The sequence below is a fragment of the Equus caballus genome, chromosome 2 (genome assembly GCF_041296265.1).
Source record: "Equus caballus isolate H_3958 breed thoroughbred chromosome 2, TB-T2T, whole genome shotgun sequence".
Taxonomy (NCBI): Eukaryota; Metazoa; Chordata; class Mammalia; order Perissodactyla; family Equidae; genus Equus; species Equus caballus.
In genome coordinates this window covers 119,595,675-119,619,421 of record NC_091685.1, presented here as the reverse complement: position 1 = coordinate 119,619,421, position 23,747 = coordinate 119,595,675, and the positions used below count along the sequence as shown (strand labels likewise).

Below are 23,747 nucleotides of genomic sequence, written 5' to 3'. Positions count from 1 at the left end.
AGATTTTATGTTTTTATGATGCATTGAAAGGGTACACACTTTCCTTTGTCAAAACCCAGACCTTCTAGGCTGCCTGTGAGTGAGGATTTAATAATGCGTATTTAAGTGTATCCTGTGCAGATATTTAGTAATGGTAAAATATTATCAGGGTAAATTGCACATTCCTGATTCCAGAAATTTCCTTCAAAAGGAAAAAGTATGCCAAGAAACTTAAGGTTGTGAACACATTCTAACATTGACACGTCAATCTCTATGTAAATATAAAGATATCATGGAGTTTATAGAATTTTATTTTTAAAATAAGGGCTTCTTGGAGTGTATGCTAGATTACTGTGCAAAGTACAGGCATTTAAAAAAACCACCCTCTCTGTCATCTTGGAATTCTGGAATTTTGGTTGTGTGTATTGAAGCGTCACTCTTGATAGCAGAACGCTTCTGGAAATATTTCTCACCATGAAGAGTATTACCTCAAAAAAGAAACAACCCTAAGAACAAAATAACAACGCTGGTGTGATCCAGAAACCAACCGTTCACGGCCAGTTGCAGAAATCTGTTTGTTCAGCATTTTGCTCGGTTTTGCTGAAAGAAAGCAATTTCGATTTGTACTCAGATTTGCAAAGACGTGACCAACACCAAATATCCTTAGCTGGAGTCTTCTGGCACTCTTTTAACTTAAATAAATTCAAGAGGCACTTGTGTGGTCTAAAAGATTGTCCAGATGAACCGGGGCTGAAATGCTGCGCGGAGGGGGAGGGCAGCGTGTGAATAGCATCAGTGAGCAGGGGACCGGGGGCCGCTGCTGTCCACCGCGTGAACTGTCCCAAAGGGTCAAACTGTTCATCTTCAGCCCCTCTTTCAGTGTGCAATCCTACTTACGAGAACAAAAGCTCAAAGCGGGCAGTTATCAAGAAATGCGAGCACAATGATTTAGACTCATCCCCAAGCCTTAGAAAGAAAGGGGCCGAGTGCGTGTGGCGAGAGGAAAGTGACGCGAGGGGAGGGGTGAAGGGGAAGAGATCCTTAGAAAGTCTTTGTTCCTCCTAAGAAGCTTGAACTTTGAGACGACCCAAAAGCCCTAAAGTTTAGGGTAGGTGTTGCTGTGGGGCCATAGGCTACATCCCATGCACACTTCGACCCCACAAGGGGCCAAAGAGGACAAATGGTCCCCGCGCCAGACTCCTGCTCCCGCAGGTGAATACGGGGTGGGGGTGGGGGTGGGGGGCGCTGTCCCCGGAGAGAACGAGAGCAAAGTTTGCCTGCCCAGCGAGCCTGTCTCCCGACTCACAGTCAACCACCCTGCCGGCTAGGGGAGGGCGCGTCTCCGCTCTGCTCAAGGGACAGGGTGACGTGCCTGCCAAGCGGGGCTTTGTAGCCTAAATCCTAATCCTCTCCGAAAGGCGGAAAGATGGCGAGGAAAAGTTAGCCAATCCCAAACATCTTTAGTTCTCCGCTGGGGGCTAGAAACCCAGTTTCCCCGAGCCGGGGAGGCCGCGGTGGGAAGGATCCGCTCTCCCCCTGCAGGGGGCTCCTCGCAAAGCCAGAGTTCGTCGTTGTGACGGTGAGCGCTGGGGGAGCTCGGAGTTTGGGGCCGTCCCCTTCGGGGAGCCCAGGAAGCCACGAGAAATAACCAAGTAAACTCACGCCCCACCTCGTACTGGAGTCCTGCACGGAATTCTCAGTCTCACCCTGGCTTTTCCCTCGGACCCTGTCCGGGGAGGATTCGGCGTCCCCCGAGTCCTGGAGAGGTCGGAGCCCGGGCGCGCGGCCGCCTCCCGCCCAGCCCCGCCCCGCCCGCTCCCGGCGGCTGGTGGCGGCGGCGGAATCAGCCAGCGGAGACGCGAGCCCGGCAGGGTCGGTCCCTGGCGCCGAGCCCCGTTCCCCCACCCTTGCCCCAAGGCCGCACAGCGCGCTTTGGTGCCGCAGACCAAACATTCGGGGACTTGAGCTTGACGCACAAGGTCGTCCTGATGGCGGCGAAGTCTGCCCGGCAGGTGCTAGGAGGCTCGGTTCCTTCCGCCGACCCTACCCTCTCCCACCCGCTCCGGGAACGCAGCGCCCCGCCCGCTTCTCTTCACCCCTGTGCCACCCGCTGCCCAAGCGCCCTTCTCCTTTCCCACGAAGGAAAGAAATCACTGCAGGAGATTTTGCCAATCCTAGCCAGCTTTCTGATTGTTTTCCTCAGGTGAGGGGAAAAGAACAGCCGGCCCGTGAATGGGGGGCTGGGGGCCCACTAGGGAGAGAAGCCCCCCGCCCACGCAACACTCTGTGCCTGCAAAAAGGGACATTGGCTATCCAGGGGAAAGTGCAAGAAAGAGAGCACTAATCGCTGAACCAGGAGACAAACACGATTACCAGCTCCGAGCCTTGAGTCAGAAAGTCTCATAGACTTTAAGATGTTAATCCCCAGCATAATCCTTCCTTTGGCGTGTAGGAATAGTGCAGCCACAAGAGTTGTTTTGTTATTTATATTGGCGTTTAATAAAACTCAGCCAGTGGTGAATGGGCTGCCCACTCTCCAATGGTAATTAATTCCCTATTTCAGTGACCCAATTGTCCTGGGACAGAGCGGTGGGCCCGTCCCGGTGCCCCGGTCCCCCTTTGTGCGGATACAAGGCCCTCGTGCTTCAACAGCTATGGAAACTCATTCTTTTGATGTCATTCAAGGAGTTTTCCTTGGGCATCTTCTAAACTTCAAGGACCCTTTTCTTTCTCCGTCTCATGAAAAGCAGTGCGAGCTTGACCACCTCTGCAGAATTTAATGATTTGGTGAAAGGGCCCTTTGGGGTTTGTATAAGGAGTTAGACGGAGAGAAAGGAAATTTGGCAGCCTGCTCCCTCGCAGGACAGTCCTGAACCTGGAAAACACAAAACTTATTGAGAGCAATGGATCCAGATCTGAAAACTGATTTTTCCTTTCTTCTCCACTAAGGAAAAAGCAAAACCCCCCAAAACACTGAATTCTCTTCTGGAAATAAAGCTATTGTTTGTTGTTGCTGATATAAGGCTGAACTTGGGGGATAAATAAGTTCCAAACTTCAGCAGAGAACATTCTTTAATCTGTACCTTTGGGGAATAGGATATCAGTTTACTACTTTCACTCATTCGTTCAACCATCCCTCCTTCCTACATTCCAAATACACTTAATGAGCACCCAGTGTATGCCGGGCCCTGTACCGACCCCCGGGAACGATGCCACGCAGGAGGCAGACATCATTCCTACCCGTGGAGAGCTTACATTCAAATAAGTAGACCAAAAAAAAAAAAGTCACATAAATCAGAAAACTGTGTGTTGCATCGACACAAAAAAACTGTAATATAATAGAGAGTGTCAGGAGAGCACGAGGCTAGGTTTTATTTTCAGAGATCCAAAGGGATACTTTAGAGCCCAAAACATTTGGGGGCGACCCTAAGAGCTGACTTATTCATTCTTTCATTCCTCCAAATATTTCTCAAGCGCCTACTGTGTGCCAGGCGCCGTGCGGGGCGCGGAGTGCGCCCCGCCGGCGAGCAGACGGCCGCGGCCTGGACGGCCGGTCCCGCGGGTGATGCTGCGCTGGCGGACGCCGCGGGGTCGGGACTCCAGGCCGGGAGGGGGCGGCCGCGGCGCGCGGGCAGCGCTCCCAGCACAAGTAGCTCTTCTATGTCTTTATACGCACTTCCAAAAAAACTTCGCAAGTCACAGAAACAATTCAGAATTCAACTAAGAAAATACAGAGTGAACCATATGGCCTGGGTGGCTCGAGTCGGCTGCATTTTCCTCTAGACAAAGAAGGGATTGAGAGTTGAAGGAAAGGAGAAAAAAACCAACTTTCCGGCTGATGAAGCTGTTGTCTGGAGGCAATGATCCCAAATCTGAAGGCTTTATTCCGGCTCCGACGGAGACGTGATATGTCATATGATTAGCATCTTTCATATTTACAAGAGTGGTACGGGCTGCCAGTCTGGAGAGAAAGGCGAGAGAAAGAAGGGGGCATATGCTGAAATGGATTTAGCATTTGAAAGAGAGAAAGGAGATCGGATAAATACACTTAAACGAGGATTTCGTTTTACTCCTGTTGAGTTCTAATGGATTGTTGATTGAGATTTTAGGGGCCTGGAACCGAGGTGTCAGCAGTAATTTAAAGAAGGCATTCAGTCCCCAGCGCCTCTTTTCTCCATGTCCCCCTCCCTCCCCTGCCGCCCTCTCTCATTTGCGCCTTCAAGCAGTCCGGGGGCGGAGGAGGCTTTTAAAACAAAACACAAAACAAGATCTTACGGAGGCCGAGGCCCGCGGGAGCCGGAGCGCCGAGGGGTCTGCAGGAGGCGCCCCTCCAGCCGGCGGCGCCCCGGGCTCCCGCTCCCCGCCCGCCGCACCTGGGCGTCCGCGGGGCGCGCGGCGAGGGCCTGGCGCCCTCTGCCGGGTCCCCGGGCCGCCCTCCGGGCCTCCACCTGCGGCCGCCGCGGAGCCCAGCGCACGGGCAGGCCGGACCCTCCGCGGCGGCCTGCGGCAGCCGAGGTCCACAAGCGGCCGGCCTAGCCCCGGACTTGCGTTGGGAGGACTTCGCTGTTCCACAGCTGGAAGCGACGCCAGGACTCGGTCGGGGAAAAGACCTGGACTCCAGACTGTTAAGAGGACCTCGTATGCGCTCCTGGGGAGGATACCGCGTCTGTACATTGTATCCTGTGGTACAGATAAATGTTTGTCCTCACGCGTCCAGAGCCCCTTTCCAGATTCTCTCTCATACTGCTGTGGCTCCCCCAGTATTTTTTCTTCTCTTCCGAGTTGGAATTTGATGCTCATTTTAGTTAGATGGCATGTGTGTAAAATGTTGGGGGAGGGGGCTGCCTTAGGCCTCATGCCCTGGATCCAGACGCCCAAATTCCTGTTTCTGCTCCCCATTTTCATCTCTTTCCTGCTAAAATTTACTTGTCCTTAACTTGGTTAGGTAAATTGTGCTTTCCTAAGTGTCAAAGGTAACTTAAGGACTTAAATTTTAGCATTTTCCCTGTGACTCTTTTAAGCTGCCCACATTTGCCAACAGTGGAGACTAATAATAAATTACAGTACTGCCGCAACAAATAAAAAGTCCCGCAGACTTTAAAATCATATTTATGACAGATATTTAATTTCTGAAAATCGTGATATGATGCTTAGTGTGACCCCAGTTTGTAGACCATGTATGTGTATATATATATATATATATATCTGAGTGGTTGGAGGGAAACAGGAACACATACATCCTGGAGAGAAAAATAGTCATAGTACTTATCTTTTTGCCATTGGGGAGTGGTCATTTAAATTTTCTTCTGAGTTTTCCAAGTAAATTTTGGAACATTTGTAATCAAGGATTGTTATTTAAAAACGCTGGTCTTCTGGAGAGTGCCTGGTCTTTCGCAGTCTTCGTCAGAGATTGGAAGTAAGTTCCAGATCAGAGATGGCTAAAGGGGGTGAGTTACATCACAGAGCTCACCCACAGTTGAAATCCAGGCCCTGGAAGTTGACCGTTTGGGTTGACATGGGATACTGTAACTTAAAAACAAACACTTAAAAAACTTGTTCTTGAACTATAATATAAACATTGTTGTACAGGACCGAAACGTTCAATGCTAATTCTAAATTTTTAATTTTTGTTAAATCACCATTCTTGGGGTAGACCAGAGAAAGAAACGCTCTTCAGTGCTATTATTTCCATATTCTGGGTAAATCACATCTAATTTTCCCAGAGGGATGAGGTCACCTCACAGGGCTTTGATGGATTCCCAAAGAAAGATTTTTTTACCAATGTTTTAAAGTAATGTTTTTCCTTATTTAATAATACTTGCTAACAGGAATTTTTTTGTGTCTAATCATTCCTAAATGTTTCTTCTTGACTTGTCCTCAGCGGTGATTAAAACCTGTCCTCTTTCATCCCCGTGCTTGAAAATACGGCATCTAAAGCTGCTATGTTAAAAACAATCAGGATCCAGAAAATGTTTAATTCTGAGTGTTGCTTTGAGGCTTTGGCTTTCTCTGTCGACAGAAGCTGTCTTCCCCCTGAAGGAGGCGACTGTGGGTCTGTTTCCCTCTGCCCTCTTGCAGCACCGATCACCCCACTGAAACTGTGCTGTATTGTTGACTGTGCAGGAGACAGCAGGACAGAGAATAAGAGAAAGGCAAGGATTTGCAAGTGGATAATGGCATTCTTCTCAGCAAATTCTCTTTTTCTGCAGAGTTTTTATTTTTGAGGATTTGCAAGTTCATTTTTTCTTGAAGGAAGAAAAAGAATAATCTCACAATGCAATATTGTGCAGAAGAAATGAAGAGATATTTTCTAAAGTTTTTCATGGTAAATGTCTACTAAGAAATTCTGAAAAAATAAAATAGGCTAAAAATAAAAAATAAAACTCTGTGTCAACATTAACTCGAACCTGAACTCCTATTAATGCCCTAACTAGAACATAGCTTTCTCCTTTTCTTTTGATTTCCCATCTGGAGAGAATCTAATATGCCACTAAAATTTAGAGGAAAATACAATTTTATTATTTCCATGAATCTGGTGACCCCCCCCCCATACTGCAAATTATCTGAGTTACATTGGATTTGAGATCCACACTATTTCTCAGAAATGAGTCATCGGAGGTTTAAGGAAGTTGTTGTGGGGCTAAGTGCGTTGTTTCTTAGGATAAATTGCTGGCCGCTCCCAAAGAATCACATGGGGTTTTGGTTTCTTCTCCAAATCTCCCTTGGGCTCTCAGTCTTATGAAATTGGTCTTAACAATGCTTACTTTTCTCCATGCTGATGCTTGGAAACAATTGATTTGTTAAAGTAAGCTAATTAAGGAGTAGTGTCTTATTAAATAACAGCCTTTTCCTTCCCTCTTACCCCAAAAGCTCAAAGTGCTTTTTTCTTTCCTCACAAAATAGGGATGACATATACTAAGCCACACAGAATCTTAAAATAATAATAAATAAAAGCATATATATATATGCAGTCTAATATGAAGTCAGTAATACATTTCTTGCTTCCAAGCATTTGGCTAAGAAAGAATACCTAGATAGTGATTTCAATCACAATTTGCTAGCAACTGGAGATTCTCTCTAACTCAATATTTAAGAAGAAATAAATCTGTAAGTATAAAACACAGGGTGAATTTAGTCATTGTGGAGAAGTGAGTCAAAATGGAGGTCAACATGGCATCCACAGGGATGAGGACCATCTCTTTTTCCTCCTCCTCCTCTGCGTTGATTAATATTGACTGGACAATACAAAATCCACAGCTGTGCAGGTCAACATCAGTGCTCTTGACAAATTGTCTTCTGAAGGAACAATTTCTTTTGCAGTTTTTTTCTCCACTTAGTCTTTCCCCATATGTTTCGGTTGCAGTGCCATTTTCTGGAGTGCTTTCCTAAAGACTTATTTCATTGGATACCTGATGAAAACCAAGGAAATAGGAGCTGCTTCTTGCAGAAGGGAAGCAGACCTACAGTGAGCCAGGCACCGTACCAGGTAGGAACTTTCAGTATATTATTTCGTTTCGTCTTCCACAAATCCCAAGGAGGACATTATTGTCATTACCATTTTCACAAATGAGGAAACCATTGCCCAAGGTCACCCGTTGCCTAAAGATGGAGATCCTTATTGCAGTCTAGACCTGTCACAATGTGTACCCAGACTTGACAGTTCCAAGCCTGTGTCCTTTCCTTGAGTAATGTGTTGACGCTTATGAAAAGGAAAAGATTCTCTGTGGTCCACTCAGGGTAGACCATGGCTATGATTATGATGATGTTATCTAAAGATGTACAAACAAAATCTTGGTATAAATTCCTTATGTTTGTATATTGTATACAACCATGAAAACCAACAAAGTTTACAAATTAAAAAAGGCACAACTATAAAGGCAATTGCATCCAAATTAATATTAATTGATGTGATAGATTATATACATATATATATTTTTTTCTTTTTAACTACATAAAGACCCACAATGCAAATTTTATTCAACCAGTCACTGTGAAATTTCCAGTTTGGTGCCTTTAGTATCACGTCAGGTATTGTATGATGGTGCCCACCACTTTTCTATTTTAGATGTATTGATAAATCTTTGTACAGTGTCATTTGGCTGCCATTAGAGTCAACAAATAAAGTATATATTAAGTTGCCTTATTTTTTTATTAGCTATTAAAGCACACACTTGGAGCCAACACAATCTAACATAAATGCAAATAGGGCACTAAAATCTCATGTAACCAGTGGCCACAACGAACCCTGTATTCCCATAGACACCTGCCATTAGATCCATAGTTCCACATCAAAACTGGACCTACCCCATGAACTGATGGAAATGCCACCTCCTCAGTCCTTCAAGACATTCAAGGACAAAGACCTACTCTGGCAAGATTGAATGGGAATGTCCTTAATGCAACATCGCTGTGGCAGAGACTGCCAGTGGGCCTCTACTAGCCATTTTCTCCTTCTTCTCTAGAGATATGACTCCCATCTTTTAGCTGGGCACATGGCTGCCTACAATAAAGACTACATTTCTCATTTTCCTTGCAGCTAGGAGTGGTCAGTACAAACCCAATTCTAGCTGATGAGAGGTAAAAAGATGTGGTATTCACAGTTTACGTCTTTAAAGGTAGAAGCATCCCTGCTGCCTCCTTTTCCTCTGCCCTGCTGCTTGGAACATGGTGTGACATTTGGATCTCTGTCTTGGCTCATGAGGAAGAAGAGCACAGTCTGGAGACGGTGGAGCAGAGATGCTGTGCCAGCTCTCCACTGCTTCTTTCCAAATTTGTGTGCATGAGAGAAATAAATTTTTACTTGTTTGAACCCCTTTTGTTTAGGGTTTTCTGTCACTCACAACTGAATCTAATGAGCACACGCTCCAGACTCCGGAACCCGGGGAAAGTACCAGAGAGAGGGAGATTTGCCTCTCTCTCAATCTTACCTTGATTCCTAGGTAGTTAAAGGTGGTAATCTTGGTCACAGAAGAAGGTGAACCAGGGAACATCTTATGTGGACCCTCATAATTCCAGATAGGACACCTAGAATACCCAGCAGATTGTGTAACTGGAGCCGAGCTGAGCAAGTGCAAGCAGAATGCTTCAGTTTAACCATCACTAATGACAACCTTCCTATGTTTTGAGAACTTGAGATAAAATGAGAAGGTTCAATGCCCTTAGTAGCTGAGTGGATGTGGAATCATGCGGAGGCAAAGGTAACATTTCCCTGGGGGAGCAGGGAAGTAGAACCCCAACTTAGAAAAGCACGTAGCTGAATCTTAGAAGAAAAATGGTGTATTGGTCATTTGCTTGTCTATTTTAGATGAGGTATAATTTATATAAAATAAATCACCCCATTTTCATGTACAGGTCTGTGAGTTTTGACAAATGCCTACAGACCTGTAACCAACACCACAATCAAGATATAGAAGAGTTTCATCACCCCCTAAACTTCCCCCAGCTCATTCACAGTCAGTCCCTCTCTACTCCTGTAATGCCTAGCAACCACTGACCTGTTTTCTGTACCTGCATTTGCTTTTTCCAAATTGTTATGTAAATGAATCATACAGAATGTAGCCTCTTGAGTCTGGCTTCTTTCATTTAGTGCAATGCATCTGAGATTTACTCATGTTGTGAGTATCAATAATTCGTCCTTTTTATTGCTGAGTAGTGTTTCCTTGTGTGGATGTACCACAGTTATGTATTCACAAGTTGAAGGACATTTCAGTTGTTTCCAGTTTGGGGCAATTATGAATGAAGCCACTATAAAAAGTCACGTGCACGTTTTTGTGTGAACTTAGTTTTCATTTCACATGGGGACAGGAGGAAAATTGCTGGTTCATATGGTTAAGTGTGTATTTGTAAGAAACTGCTAAACTATTTTCAAAGTTATTGTACCATTTTGTATTCCCATCAGCAGAATTTGAGTTCCACTTGCTCTGCATCCTTTTCAGCACTTGGCATTGTCAGTTTTGTTTTTGTCTCTGTTTTTGTTGTTTTTGTCATGTGTAGTAGTAGCTCACTGTGGTTTTCACTTGCATTCTCTTCACAAATAATGAGATTGAGCATTTTTTTTCATGTGCTTATTTGCCATTCCTATGTCTTTTCTGGTGAAGTATCTTTAAAGCCCTTGTCCATTTTATTTTCTATTTATTTATTTTTTTGCTGAGGAAGATTGGCCCTGAGCTAACATCTGTTGCCAGTCTTCCTCTATTTTGTATGTGGGACACCACCACAGTATGGCCACTGATGAGTGGTGCAGGTCTGTGCCAGGAACTGAACCTGAGGCCCGCAAGTAGAGCACACCAAATTTAACCGTTAGGCCACTGGGGCTGACCCCCATGTTCATTTTTAAAATTGGGTTATTTGCTTTCTTATTATTGAATTTTGAGATTTCTTTATATATTCTGGAAACAAGTCCTCTATCAGACATATGGTTTGAAAATATTTTCTCTGTATATTCCTTCTCTTTTTATTCTATTAACAGTTTGTTTTGAAAAGTAGAAGTTTTAAACTTTGATGAAGTCATATTTATCAATTTTTCTTCTATAGATAGTGCTTTTGGCATATTATCTTAAAAATCTTTAACTAAATCAAGGACGCCAAGGATTTTCTTCCAGAAGTTATGTAGTTTTACATTTTACATTTTGGTCTATGACTTATTTTTGTGTATGGTACAAGGTATGGATTAAGGTTAATTTCCTTGCAAATGGGTGTTAATTGCTCTAGCACCATTTGTTGAAAACTCCCCTTTCTCCATTGAATTATCTTTGTCAAAAATAAGTTATCCTTATTTGTGTAGCCCTATTTCTAGATTCCTTATTCTCTTCCATTGATTTCCATGTCTATGCTTTTTTTTCTTTTTTTTTTTGAGGAAGATTAGCCCTGAGCTAATATCCACCATCAATCCTCCTCTTTTTCTTGAGGAAGATTAGCCCTGAGCTAACATCCATGCCCATCTTCCTCTATTTTGTACATGGAATGCCACCATGGCATGGCTGGATGAGCAGTGTGTAGGTCCGCACCCAGGATTCAAACCTGCCAGCCCCAGACTGCCAAAGCGGAACATGTGAACTTAACCACTACGCCACCAGTCTGACCCCATTGTTTTTCTTATTCTTAATTGATCTAACAAATAATAATTTATTCAAGATAATAATAGCAACAATGTATTCAGTTATGTGTGCCTACATATATATCTTATTAATATATATGCTTATGTCTGCTCATATATAAGTGAAATGAGTGACGGCAATGATACAAGGAATAGGAGGAAGGAATTAGGATTATTTTGTTATTATAAGGTACTCATACTACCTGTGAGCTGGTATAGTGCTATTTGAAAGTGGACTTGGATATATATTGCAAACTCTAGGGCAACCACTAAATAAAGTAAAAAAGGAAGTATAACATATTAAGAAAAGAGAGAAAATAAACTTATATAAAATGCTCAATAAAAACCACAAAAAGAAAAGAGTGGAAGACAAAAATAGAAACAAATATCAAAGGCAACAATAGTAATAAATATGGTAGATATTAATCCATTATGTCAATAATCACTTTGGATGTCAGTGGTTTAAATGCACCAATTAGACAGAGATTATAAAAGTGGATCAGAAAACATGACCCAATTATACTTGTCTATAAGAAATCCACTTTGAATATAAAGACACATATAGATTAAAAGTCAATGGTTGGAGAAAAATATACCATGCTAATACTAATCAAAAGAAAGCAAGAGTAGCTATATTAATTTCAGACAGAGAAGACTTCAAAGTAATGAAAGTTACCAGGGATAAAGAGAGGCATTACATAATGATAAAGGGGACAATTCTCCGAGAAGACATAATCCTTAGCATGTATGCACCTAACAGCAAAGCATCAAATTACAGGAGGCAAAAACTGACAGAACTTCATGGAGAAACAGATGAATATACTATCATAAATGGAGACTTTGACACCCCTCTCTCAGAAATGGAAAGATCCAGCAGGCAGAAAATCAGTAAGGACATGGTTGAACTCAACAACACTATCAATAATGACATCTCTAGACTACTTCATTCAACAACAGCAGAACGCACATTTTTCTCAAGCTCACATGGAACATTTACCAAGATAGATCAGATTCTGGACCATAAAACATACCTTAACATATTTGAAAGAATAAAAATCATACAGTGTCTGCTCTCATACCACAATGGAACTAAACTAGAAATCAATAACAGAAAGATAACTGAAGAATCCCAAGATATGTGGATTTTAAACAACACACTTCTAAATAGCATACAGGTCAAAGAAGAAATCTCAAGAGAAAAAATATTTTGAACTAAATGAAAATGAAAACACAACTTACTATAATTTGTGGGATGCAGCAATAGCAGTTCTTAGAGGGGAATTTATAGCATTGAATGAATACATTAGAAAAGAAGAAAGATCTAAAATAAATACTCTAGTTTCCACCCTGGGAAACTAGAAAAAGAAGAGCAAATGCAATCCAAAGTAAGCAGAAGAAAAGTAAAAAGAAGAATTAGAGCACGATTCAATGAAATTCAAAACAGGAAATCAATAAAGTAAACTAAACCAAAAGCCAGGTCTTTGAGAAGATCAACAAAAGCAACAAGCCTCTAAGCAGACTAACTAAGAAAAAAGAGAAAAGACATAAATTACTAATATCAGAAATGAAAGAGGGGACATCAATACAGACCTAATGGAAGTTAAAAGGATAATAAAGGAATACTATGAATAATATTACACACACAGATTTGATAACTTAGATGAAATGGCCCAACTCCTTGAAAGCCACAGTCTGCCAAAACTCACAGAAGAAGAAATAGACAATCTAAATTGGCCTATAACTATTAAATAAATTTAATCAATAATTAATAACCTTTCAAAACAGAAAGCAGCAGGCCCAGATGGGCTCACTGGTGAATTCCACCAAACATTTAAGGAAGAAATTATAGCAATTCTCTGCAATCTCTTTCAGAGGAGAGAAGCAGAGGAAATACTTCCTAACTCATTCTTTGAGGCCAGCATTACCCTGATACCCAAACCAGACAGACATTACAAGAAAAGAAAACAAAACACCAATATCTCTCATAAACATAGATGCAAAAATCCTTAACAAAATATTAGTAAATGAAATCTAAAAAAGTGTAAGAAGAATTACATGCCATGACCCAGTGGGATTTATCCCAGGTGTGCAAAGCTAGTTCAATATTCAAAAATCAATTAATGTAATCCATCACATCAATAGACTGAGAAAGAAAAATCACATGGTCATCATAATCGATGCAGAAAAAGCATGTGACAAAATCCAACACCTATTCATGATAAAAACTCTTAGTAAACTAGAAATAGAAGGGAACTTTATCAACTTGATAAAGACTATCCACAAAAAACCTACAGCTAACACTATACTTAATGGTGAGAAACTCAAAGCTTTCCCACTAAGATCAGATACAAGGCAGGATGTCCCCTCTCACCACTCCTTTTCAACATTGTACTGGAAGTCCTTGGTAATGCAATTAAGGCAAGAAAAGGAAAGAAAAGGTATACAGATTGGGAAAGAAGATAAAAAGCTGTCTGTGTTCACAGATGTCATGACTGTCTAGGTGGAAAATCTGAAAGAATGGACAAAAAACACTGAAACTGAAGAGGAGTGATGTCAGCATCACGGCAGAATGAACGCTTCCCTTAGACTCGCCCCTCTAAGAGACAACAAAAAGGACATTCATATAGCAACAAAGGACATTCACACAACACAAAAGATGTCTGAGAGACTCACGCAGCCATATGCCTGAAGGTGGAGGTCCTGGACCCCTGGAGGAAGTGGAAGGAGCTAAAGGAATTCCTCTCCCTCTTAAATGGCAGCAACCCTAGGACTGTGCACAGCTCTGAGAGGATGAGGAGAGGATTAGCCCTCTGCAGGAACACGTTTGCTCTCCAAGTCCCCTCACAGCCTGTAGGAATGCCCCTCCAGAGGTGGCTAAGATGTTGCGGGATGTCTTCATCAAGCCAGCACCCCAGAAGAGAGATGATAAAGTCAGAGCAAGAAACCTCTGGGATTGTGCAGGGGAAAGAAAGCACCCCTCCCCCGCCTGGTGCTCCAACTCAGCTGGTGGGCCAGAGCACCTGCACATACAATAGAAAAGCAGCAGCTCTGAGAGAGCGAGCCACAGATAGTTGTGGGCTCAGAATACACAGTTCTTAACCTCCACATAGTGGCATCAAGCGAAAGCTGCAACCAAATACTATCAGTGTGCGGAGGCACAAATGAATGCCATCAAACAGTAGGAAAAAATATATTAATACTCCAGACCAGAAGGAAAATGACAAGCACCCAGAAGTCAATCCTAAAGGCACAGAAATTTATCATCTAAATGACAGAGAATTCAAAATAGCTATCATAAAAAAACTCAATGAGTTACAAGAAAATACAAATAGACAATTCAATGAAATGAGGAACTTCTTCAAAAAAGAGATTGACACTGTAAAGAAAAACCAATCAGAAATCTTGGAAATGAAAAACACAATAGATGAGATAAATAAAAATCTGGAATCCCTGAATAACAGAGTTGATATTGTGGAGGACAGCATTAGCAGCTTGGAGGATAGAAATATAGAAATGCTTCAGATGGCAGAGGAGAGAGAACTAAGACTAAAAAGAAATGAAGAAATTCTCTGAGAAATATCCAACACAATTAGGAATTGCAACATAAAGAGTATATGTATTCCAGAGCAGGAAGAGAAGGAGAATGGAGCAGAAAGCTTGTTCAAAGAAATAATAGTGGAGAACTTCCCAAACCTGGGAAAGGAGCTGGAAATACAAGTGGAAGAAACCATTATAACTCCTAATTTTATCAGTGTTAAAAGAGATTCTCCAAGGCATATAGTAGTAAAGCTGGAAAAAGTCAATGACAAAGAAAAAATATTAAGGGCAGCAAGGCAGAAGAAAATAACTTCCAAAGGAACCCCATCAGGCTTTCAGCAGATTTCTCAGCAGAAAACTTACAGGCTAGGAGAGAGTGGAATAATATATTCAAAATTCTGCAAGACAAAAACTTTCAAGCAAGAATACTCTATCCAGTGAAAATATCTTTCACATATGGTGGAGAAATAAAAACTTTCCCGGATAAACAAAAGCTAAGGAAGTTCATCACCACAAGACCCAACCCCCTACAAGAAATGCTCAAGAAGGCCCTCATACCTGAAAAAAAAGAAAGAAAGAAAGAAAGAAAGGGGTTACAAAGCCTTGAGCAAGGAGATAAATCAGTAGACAAAATCAGAAAATTGCAGCTCTCTATCAGAACAGGTTAGCAAACAATTTTAACATTAAAGATAAAGGGAAATAAAACATCAAAAATAAATATAATCTTATCATTTTAACCACAAACTCACAAAAAAAGATGGAATAAGTTGTGACAATAATAACTTAGAAGGGAAGAGAAAAGTGATGGAATTGACTTAGTCTAAGGAAATACGAGACTATCAGAAAATGGATTAAGGCATCTATAACATCTTTTATACAAACCTCATGGTAACCACTAAATAAATAATCAGAAGAGAGACGCAAATAATAAATAAAGAGAAAACTAAGAAAACCATCATAGAGAACTACCAAACTGAATTAGAAGTCTGAAATACATGGGATGAGAAACAAAGGAAAGGCAGAAGAACTGGAAAACAGGTGATAAAATGGCAGCATTAAGCCCTCATATATCAATGATCACTTTAAATGTAAATGGGTTGAATTCGCCAATCAAAACATGTAGAGTGGCTGGATGGATTAAAAAAGAAGACCCAACAATATGCTGCGTCCAAGAAACACATCTCAGCTCCAAAGACAAGGCTCAGAGTGAAAGGATGGAAGACGATACTCCAAGGCAATAGCAAACAAAAGAAAGCAGGTGTTGCCATACTTATATCAAAGTAGACTTCAAGATAAAACAGGTAATAAGAGACAAAGAGGCACAGTATATAATGATAAAAGGGACACTCCAGCAAGAAGACATAACACTTATAAATATATATGCACCTAACACAGGAGCACCAAAGTACATAAAGCAACTTTTAAGAGACATAAAAGGGGAAATCAACAGCAACACAATAATAGTAGGGGACCTCAACACTCTGCTTACATTAATGGATAGATCATCTAGACAGAAAGTCAACAAGGAAATAGCAGACTTAAATGAAAAACTAGACCAGATGGACTTAATAGATATATGTAGAACACTCCATCCCCAAACAGCAGAATACATATTCTTCTCAAGTGCACATGGAACATTCTCAAGGATAGACCATATGTTGGGAAACAAGGCAAGCCTCAATAAATTTAAGAAGATTGAAATCATATCAAGCACCTTTTCTGACCATAATGCTATGAAACTAGAAATCAATTACAAGAAAAAAGCTGGGAAAATGATAAATATGAGGAGACTAAACAACATGCTACTGAACACCCAATGGATCATTAAAGAAATTAAAGGAGAAATGAAAAAATATCTGGAGACAAATGAAAATGAAAAGACACCATGCCAATTCACATGGGATACAGCAAAAGCGGTCCAAAGAGGGAAATTCATGGCAATACAGGCCCACCTTAACCAACAAGAAAAGTCTCAAATAACCAATCTTAAACTACACTTAACAGAATTAGAAAAAGAACAAATAAAGCCCAAAGTCAGCAGAAGGAGGGAAATAATAAAAATTAGAGCAGAAATAAATGAAATTGAAACCAAAAAAAAAAAAAAAAAAACAGTAGAAAGGATGAATGAAACAAAGAGATGGTTCTTTGAGAAGATAAACAAAACTGATAAACCTTTAGCCAGACTCACTAAGAAAAAAAGAGAGAAGACTCAAATAAAATTATAAATGAAAGAGGAGAAATTACAATGAGACCACAGAAATACAAAGGGTTACAAGAGAATACTATGAAAAACTATATGCCAACCAATTGGACAACCTAGAAGAAATGGATAAATTCTTAGACTCATACAACCTCCCAAAACTGAACCAAGAAGAAATGGAGAATCTGAATAGACCAATCACAAGTAAAGAGATTGAAACACAAATCAAAAACCTCCCCAAAAATAAAAGTCCAGGACCAGATAGCTTCTCTGGAGAATTTTTCCAAACATTCAAAGAAGATTTAATACCTATCCTCCTCAAAGTATTCCGAAAAATTGAGTAAAATAGACTCCTAACACAGTCTACAAGACCAACATCACCCTGATGCCAAAGCCAGATGAGGACAACACAAACGAAAATCATAGGCCAATATCGCTGATGAATATAGATGCAAAAATCCTTAACAACTATTGGCAAACTGAATACAGCAATACATTAAAAAGATCACATACCAGATCAAGTGGGATTTATACCAGGGATGCAGGGATGGCTCAACATCCACAAATCAATCAACATGATATGCCACATTAACAAAATGAGGACTAAAAACCACGTGACTGTCTCAATAGATGCAGAGAAAGCATTTGACAAGATCCAACATCCATTTATGAAAGAAACTGTCAATAAAATGGGTATAGAAGGAAACGACCTCAACATAATAAAGGTCATATATGACAAACCCACAGCCAACATCATACTCAATGGAGAAAATATGAAAGCCATCCCCCTGAGAACAGGAACAAGACAAGGGTGCCCACTCTCACCACTCTTATTCATCATAGTACTGGAGGTTTCAGCCAGAGCAATTAGGCAAGTAAAAGAAGCAAAAGGAGTCTAAATAGGCAATTAAGAAGTGAAACTCTCGCTGTTTGCAGACAACATGATTTTAGACGTAGAAAACCCTAAGGAGTCCATCAGAAAACTGCTAGAAATCATCAACAACAACAGCAAAGTTACAGGGTACAAAATCAACTTACAAAAATTAGTTGCATTTCTATACTCTAATAACAAACTAAGAGAAAGAGAACTCAAGAATACGGTCTCATTTACAATCACAACAAAAAGAATAAAATATCTAGGAATAAATTTGACCAACGAGGTGAAAGACCTATAAATGAAAACTATAAGACATTGTTGAAAGAAATCAGTGATAACATAAAGAAATGGAAAGATATTCCATGCACATGGATTGGAAGGATAAATATATTTAAAGTGTCAATACTACCTAAAGCAATCTACAGATTAAATGCAATCCCAATCAGAATCCCAATGATAGAGGCCAACCTGCTGCATAGTGGTTAAGTTCACGTGCTCCTCTTCAGTGGCCCAGGGTTCGCTGGTTTGGATCCTGGGCACGGATCTACACACCTCCTATCAAGCCACGCTGTGGCAGCATCCCGCATAGAAGAACTGAAGGACTTACAACTAGGTAATACAACTATGTACTGAGGCTTTGGGGAGAAAAAATAAAAGAGGAAGATTTGGCAAGAGATGTTAGCTCAGGGCCAATCTTCCTCATCAAAAAAAGCATACCTTTTAACAACAACAAAAAAAGAATCCCAATGACATTCTTCACAGAAATAGAGCAAAGAACCCTAAAATTCATATAGGGTAACAAAAGATCCTGAATAGCTAAAGCAATCCTGAGAAACAAGAACACAGCTGGAGGTGTCACAATCCCTGATTTCAAAATATACTACAAAGCTATAGTAATCAAAACAGCACGGTACTGGTACAAAAACAGGCACACAGATCAATGAAACACAATTGAAAGCCCAGAAGTAAAACCATACATCTAGAGGCTGGCTCCGTGGCCGAGTGGTTAAGTTTGCACGCTCTGCTTCGGCGGCCCAGGGTTTCTCCAGTTCAAATCCTGGGCACGGACATGGCACCACTCATCAAGCCATGCTGAGGCAGTGTCCCACATGCCACAGCTAGAAGGACCCACAACTAAAAATATGCAACTATGTACTGAGGGGCTTTGGGGAGAAAAAGGAATAATAAAATCTTTAGAAAAAAAACCAAAAAGCCCCACACATCTACAGATAGCTAATCTTTGACAAAGGAGCTAAGAACATACAATGGAGAAAGGACAGTCTCTTCAATTAATAGTGTTGGGAAAACTGGACAGCCACATGCAAAAGAATGAAAGTAGACCATTATCTTTCACCACACACAAAAATTAACTCAAAATGGATCAAAGACTTGAAGGTAAGACCTGAAATCATAAAACTCCTAGAAGAAAATATAGGCAGTACATTCTTTGACATCGGTCTTAGTAGGATCTTCTTGAATACCATGTCTACTCGGACCAGAGAAACAAAAGAAAAAATAAACAAGTGGGACTTCATCAGACTAAAGAGCTTCTGCAAGGCAAAGAAAACCAGGAACAAAACAAAAAGACAACTCACCAACTGGGAGAAAATATGTACAAATCATACATCCAATAAGGGGTTAATCTCCAAACTATACAAAGAACTCACACAGCTGAACAACAAAAAATACAAACAACCTGATCAAAAAATGGACAGAGAATGTGAACAGACATTTTTCCAAAGAAGATATACACATGGCCAATAGGCATAAGAAAAGATGTTCAACATCACTAATCATCAGAGAAATGCAAATCAAAACTACACTAAGATATCACCTTAAACCAAGTGGAATGGCTATAATCACCAAGACAAAAAATAACAAATGTTGGGGAGGATGTGGAGAAAGGGAAAATGCTGGTGAGGGTGCAAACTTGTGCAGCCACTATGGAAAACAGTGTGGTGAATTCTCAAAAAATTAAAAATAGAAATACCATATGACCCAGCTATCCCACTACTGGGTATTTATCCAAAGAACTTGAAAGTGACAATTCAAAGAGACTTATGCACCACTAGGCTCATATTTGCAGCCTTATTTGCTATAGCCAAGAAGTGGAAGCAACCCAAGTGCCCATCAACTGACGATTGGATAAAGAAGATGTGGTGTATATATATACAATGTAATACTACTCAGTCATAAAAAAAAGACAAAATCGTCCCATTTGCAACAACATAGATGGACCTTGAGGGTATTAAGTGAAATAAGCCAGACAGAGAAAGACAAATACCGTATGATTTCACTCATATGTGGAAGATAAACTAACACATGAACAAAGAGAACAGTTTAGTGGTTACCAGAGGAGAAGGGAAGGGGGTTGGGGGGTGGGCACAATGGATGAAGGGGCATATTTATGTGGTGACTGACAAGTAATAATGTACAACTGAAATTTCACAATGTTATAAACTACTAAGACCTCAACAAAAATAATTTTTTAAGATATTTTTTTTCTTCCGCTTTTTCTCCCCAAATCCCCCAGTACACAGTTGTATATTTTAGTTGCAGGTCCTTCTAGTTGTGGCATGTGGGACACCACCTCAGCATGGCCTGACAAATGGTGCCATGTCCATGCCCAGGATTCGAACTGGTGAAACCCTGGGCCGCCGAAGCAGAGCTCGCAGGCTTAACCACTCGGCCACAGGGCTGGCCCCAATAAAAATAATTTTTAAAAACTGAAAGTAATAAATGGTTATAGCAAGGTTAATGTACAAAAATTAATTGATTTGTAATTAAAAACACAATACTTTTTACATTAGCACCCAAATGAATGAAACACTTAGGTGTAAATCTATCAAAATACAAGATCTATATGAGGAAAACTATAAAACTCTGATGAACAAAATCAAAGCACTTAATAAATTGAGAGATACTCTATCTTCATGCATTGGAAGACTGAATATTGTTAAGATGTCAGTTCTTTCCAACTTGACCTATAGATTCAATGCAATCCCAATCAAAATCCCAGCAACTTACTTTATGGATATTGACAAACTGATTCTACAGTTTATATGGAGAGCCCAAAGATCCAGAATAGCCAATACAAAATTGGAGGAGAAGAACAAAGTTGGAAGATGGAATCTACTGACTTCAAGACTTACTCTGAAGCTGCAGTAATCAAGACAGTGTGGTATAGGTGAAAGAACAGACAAAGAGAGAACAGAATAGAGAGCCCAGAAATAGACCCTTACAAATATAGTCTACTGATCTTTGATAAAGGAGCAAAGGTAATACAATGGAACAAAGAGAGTCTCTCCAACAAATGGTGTGGGAACAACTGGACATCCACCTGCCAAAAATGAATCTAGACACATAACTTACACTCTCCACAAAAACTCAATCAAAATGGATCATAGAGCTAAATGTACAATGCAAAACTATACAACTCCTAGAAGACAACGTAGGAGAAAACCTAGATGACCTTGGGTATGATGATGCCTTTTTAGATACAACACCAAAGGTGCAATCCATAAAAGAAATAATGGATAAGCTGGGCTTCATTAAAATTAAAAACTTCTGCTCTGTAAAAGACACTATCGAGAGAATTAGAAGACAAGCCACAGACTGGGAGAAAATATTTGCAAAAGACACATCTAGAACCATTATCCAAAATATACAAAGAACTCTTTAAAACTCAACAATTTGAAAATGAACAACCAGATTAAAAAATAGGCCAAAGACCTTAACAGACATCTCACCAAAGAAAATGTACAGATGAAAATAAGCATATGAAAATATGTTGCATATCATTTGTCATCAGGGGAATGCAAATTAAAACAACAATGAGATATCACTACACAACCACACATCTATTAGAATGGCCAAAGTATGGAACGCTGATAACACCAAATGCTGGGGAGGATGTGGAGCAACAGGATCTCTCATTCATTGCTGGTGGAAATGCAAAGTGGTCCAGCCACCTTGGAAGACAGTTTGGAGGTTTAACTAAACATACTCGTACCATAAGATCTAGCAATCACACTCCTTGATATTTACCCAAAGGAATTGAAAATTTATGTCCACACAAAACCTGCACACGATGTTTACAGCAGCTTTATTGATAATTGTCAAAACTTGGAAGGAACCAAGATGTCCTCCAGTAGGTGAATGGATAAATAAACTGTGGTCCATCTAGACAATGGAATATTACTCAATGCTAAAAAGAAATTAGCTATCAAGCCATGAAAAGACATGGAGGGACCTTAAATGCATATTTCTAAGTGAGAGAAGCCAATCTGAAAAGCTACATACTGTATGATTCCAACCAAATGACTTTTTGGAAAAGGGGAAACGATAAAAAGATCAGTGGTTGCCAGTAGTGGGGAGAGGGACAGGCAGTGCACAGAGGATTTTTAGGGCAGTGAAAATACTTTGTATGATACTATAATGATGCATATATGTCATTATACGTTTGGTCAAACCCATAGAATTAGAATGTACAGCACCAAGAGTGAAGCCTAAGTTTAACTAGAGATTTTGGGCGATTATGATGTGTCAGTGTAGGTTCATCCTTGGCAACAACATTCTGGTGAATGATGTTGATAATGGGGGAGACTGTGCACGTGTCGGGGCAGAGAGTATACGGGAAATCTCTGTACCTTCCTCTCAATTTTGTTGTAAACCTAATTGCTCTAAAAAAATTAAGTCCTTTAAAAAAAAATAAATTCAAAGGAATCTCCCAGAGTGTAGGAAAAAAGTCAAAGATATAGACAAGAGTAAGGATAAGATACTCAGAGAATCAGTCCAGGAGTCCATCGTCTGACCAGGAGGAGTTTCAGAGAGAACAGAGAAAATAGACAAGATGAAGTTATCTTAGAAGTGAAGAACCGGTGAATAGATTTAAAACAGCAACAACTATTGTATAGTCATACAATAGAATATCACTCAGGATTAAAAGGAACAAACTGCTGATACATGTAATAACATGTATACACATCAAAAACATGCTGAGTAAAAAGCTCAAAAGAGCAGATACTGCATGATTTGATTTATACAAAGTTTTAGGGCAGACGAAACTAATCAATGGTGACAGAGTGGATAAGTGGTTCCTGGGGTGGAGGAGGGATGGACTTCATGGGAATTTTGCAGGTTAGGAAAATCATTCTGGTGGGAAGAGTGACTGGAGACAATGAGCTGAAGAGCTTATTAGGGCCATATAACTTCTGGGCCTGTGGGACCTGTGAGATCAGTTATCACAAATGTGTTGTGGCACCCATCTGCACATTAGTATAATTTTCTCTAGAGCACCCAGCAGTCCAGGTGTAAGAAAATGGAAAAGGATGCTTAGACTCATCCATGGTTAGAATTTCTTCAGCTGGAAAAAACTGCAGCAAAGAGCAGTGCACCAAGGCCGTTGAGAGTGGCATCCAGGCAGACAAGAAAGATAAAAGGAGGCTGACAGATTGGCAGAATAGTAAAGAGCTGGGAGATGAGAGATCATGATGAAGCCAGAAAGTGTGTGTAGGGAAGTGAGGGAGAGGCTGTGATCAGCGGCATGTTGGAGTAATTTAGGGTGATGACTAGTCCCAGGTGACATTTTAGAAGTATCGACAACAAGGAATGAGCTCTAAGATACGTTGTTCAGTGAAAAAGGTGATGTACAAGAAAGTGTGTATAGTAGGCTACCATGAAAAGGGGGAGACCATTTATCTGTGTTGACTTGTATGTAAGTAAACTATTTCTGGAAGGAAATACAAGAAGCTTACATATCGATTGGCTCTGGGGAAGGACAGCGGGTGGCTGGGGACACAAGACGAAGGAAGACGTTCACATCATTCCCTTTTGTTCTCTTGAATATTGAACCGTATGTGTTATTACCTTAAACAAAAAAGAAGGAAAAAGAAATTAGACGTGATGTAATGAATAAAAACAGAATACAAAGTGAGGTATTCACTCTTCAAGTATATACATTAGGCATACATATGAACAAATACTAGAGGGTAAGAGAAAAAAGCCCAGTTTGATTTGTTTAAAAATATAGAAGAAAATGTTTTAAAAGAAGGCAATTT

The 23,747-nt window shown here is 40.5% G+C and overlaps 2 long non-coding RNA genes across 3 annotated transcripts; one reads left to right on the top strand and one right to left on the bottom strand.

The window, feature by feature from the left end:
* Positions 1 to 2,474: 2,474 nt before the first annotated feature.
* Positions 2,475 to 23,557, bottom strand: LOC138923100 (uncharacterized). Its single transcript, XR_011436302.1, has 3 exons — positions 23,445 to 23,557; positions 8,907 to 9,003; positions 2,475 to 3,940 (listed from the first exon to the last, which is right to left on the bottom strand). It is a non-coding gene; the product is annotated as an uncharacterized lncRNA (long non-coding RNA).
* Positions 3,926 to 8,788, top strand: LOC106782852 (uncharacterized). Of its 2 annotated transcripts, XR_011436301.1 has the most exons (4): positions 3,926 to 4,654; positions 5,861 to 6,304; positions 7,343 to 7,465; positions 8,595 to 8,788. It is a non-coding gene; the product is annotated as an uncharacterized lncRNA (long non-coding RNA). The 2 variants fall into 2 exon arrangements; XR_002806576.2 differs by having other exon boundaries at positions 3,926 to 6,304.
* Positions 23,558 to 23,747: the final 190 nt, after the last annotated feature.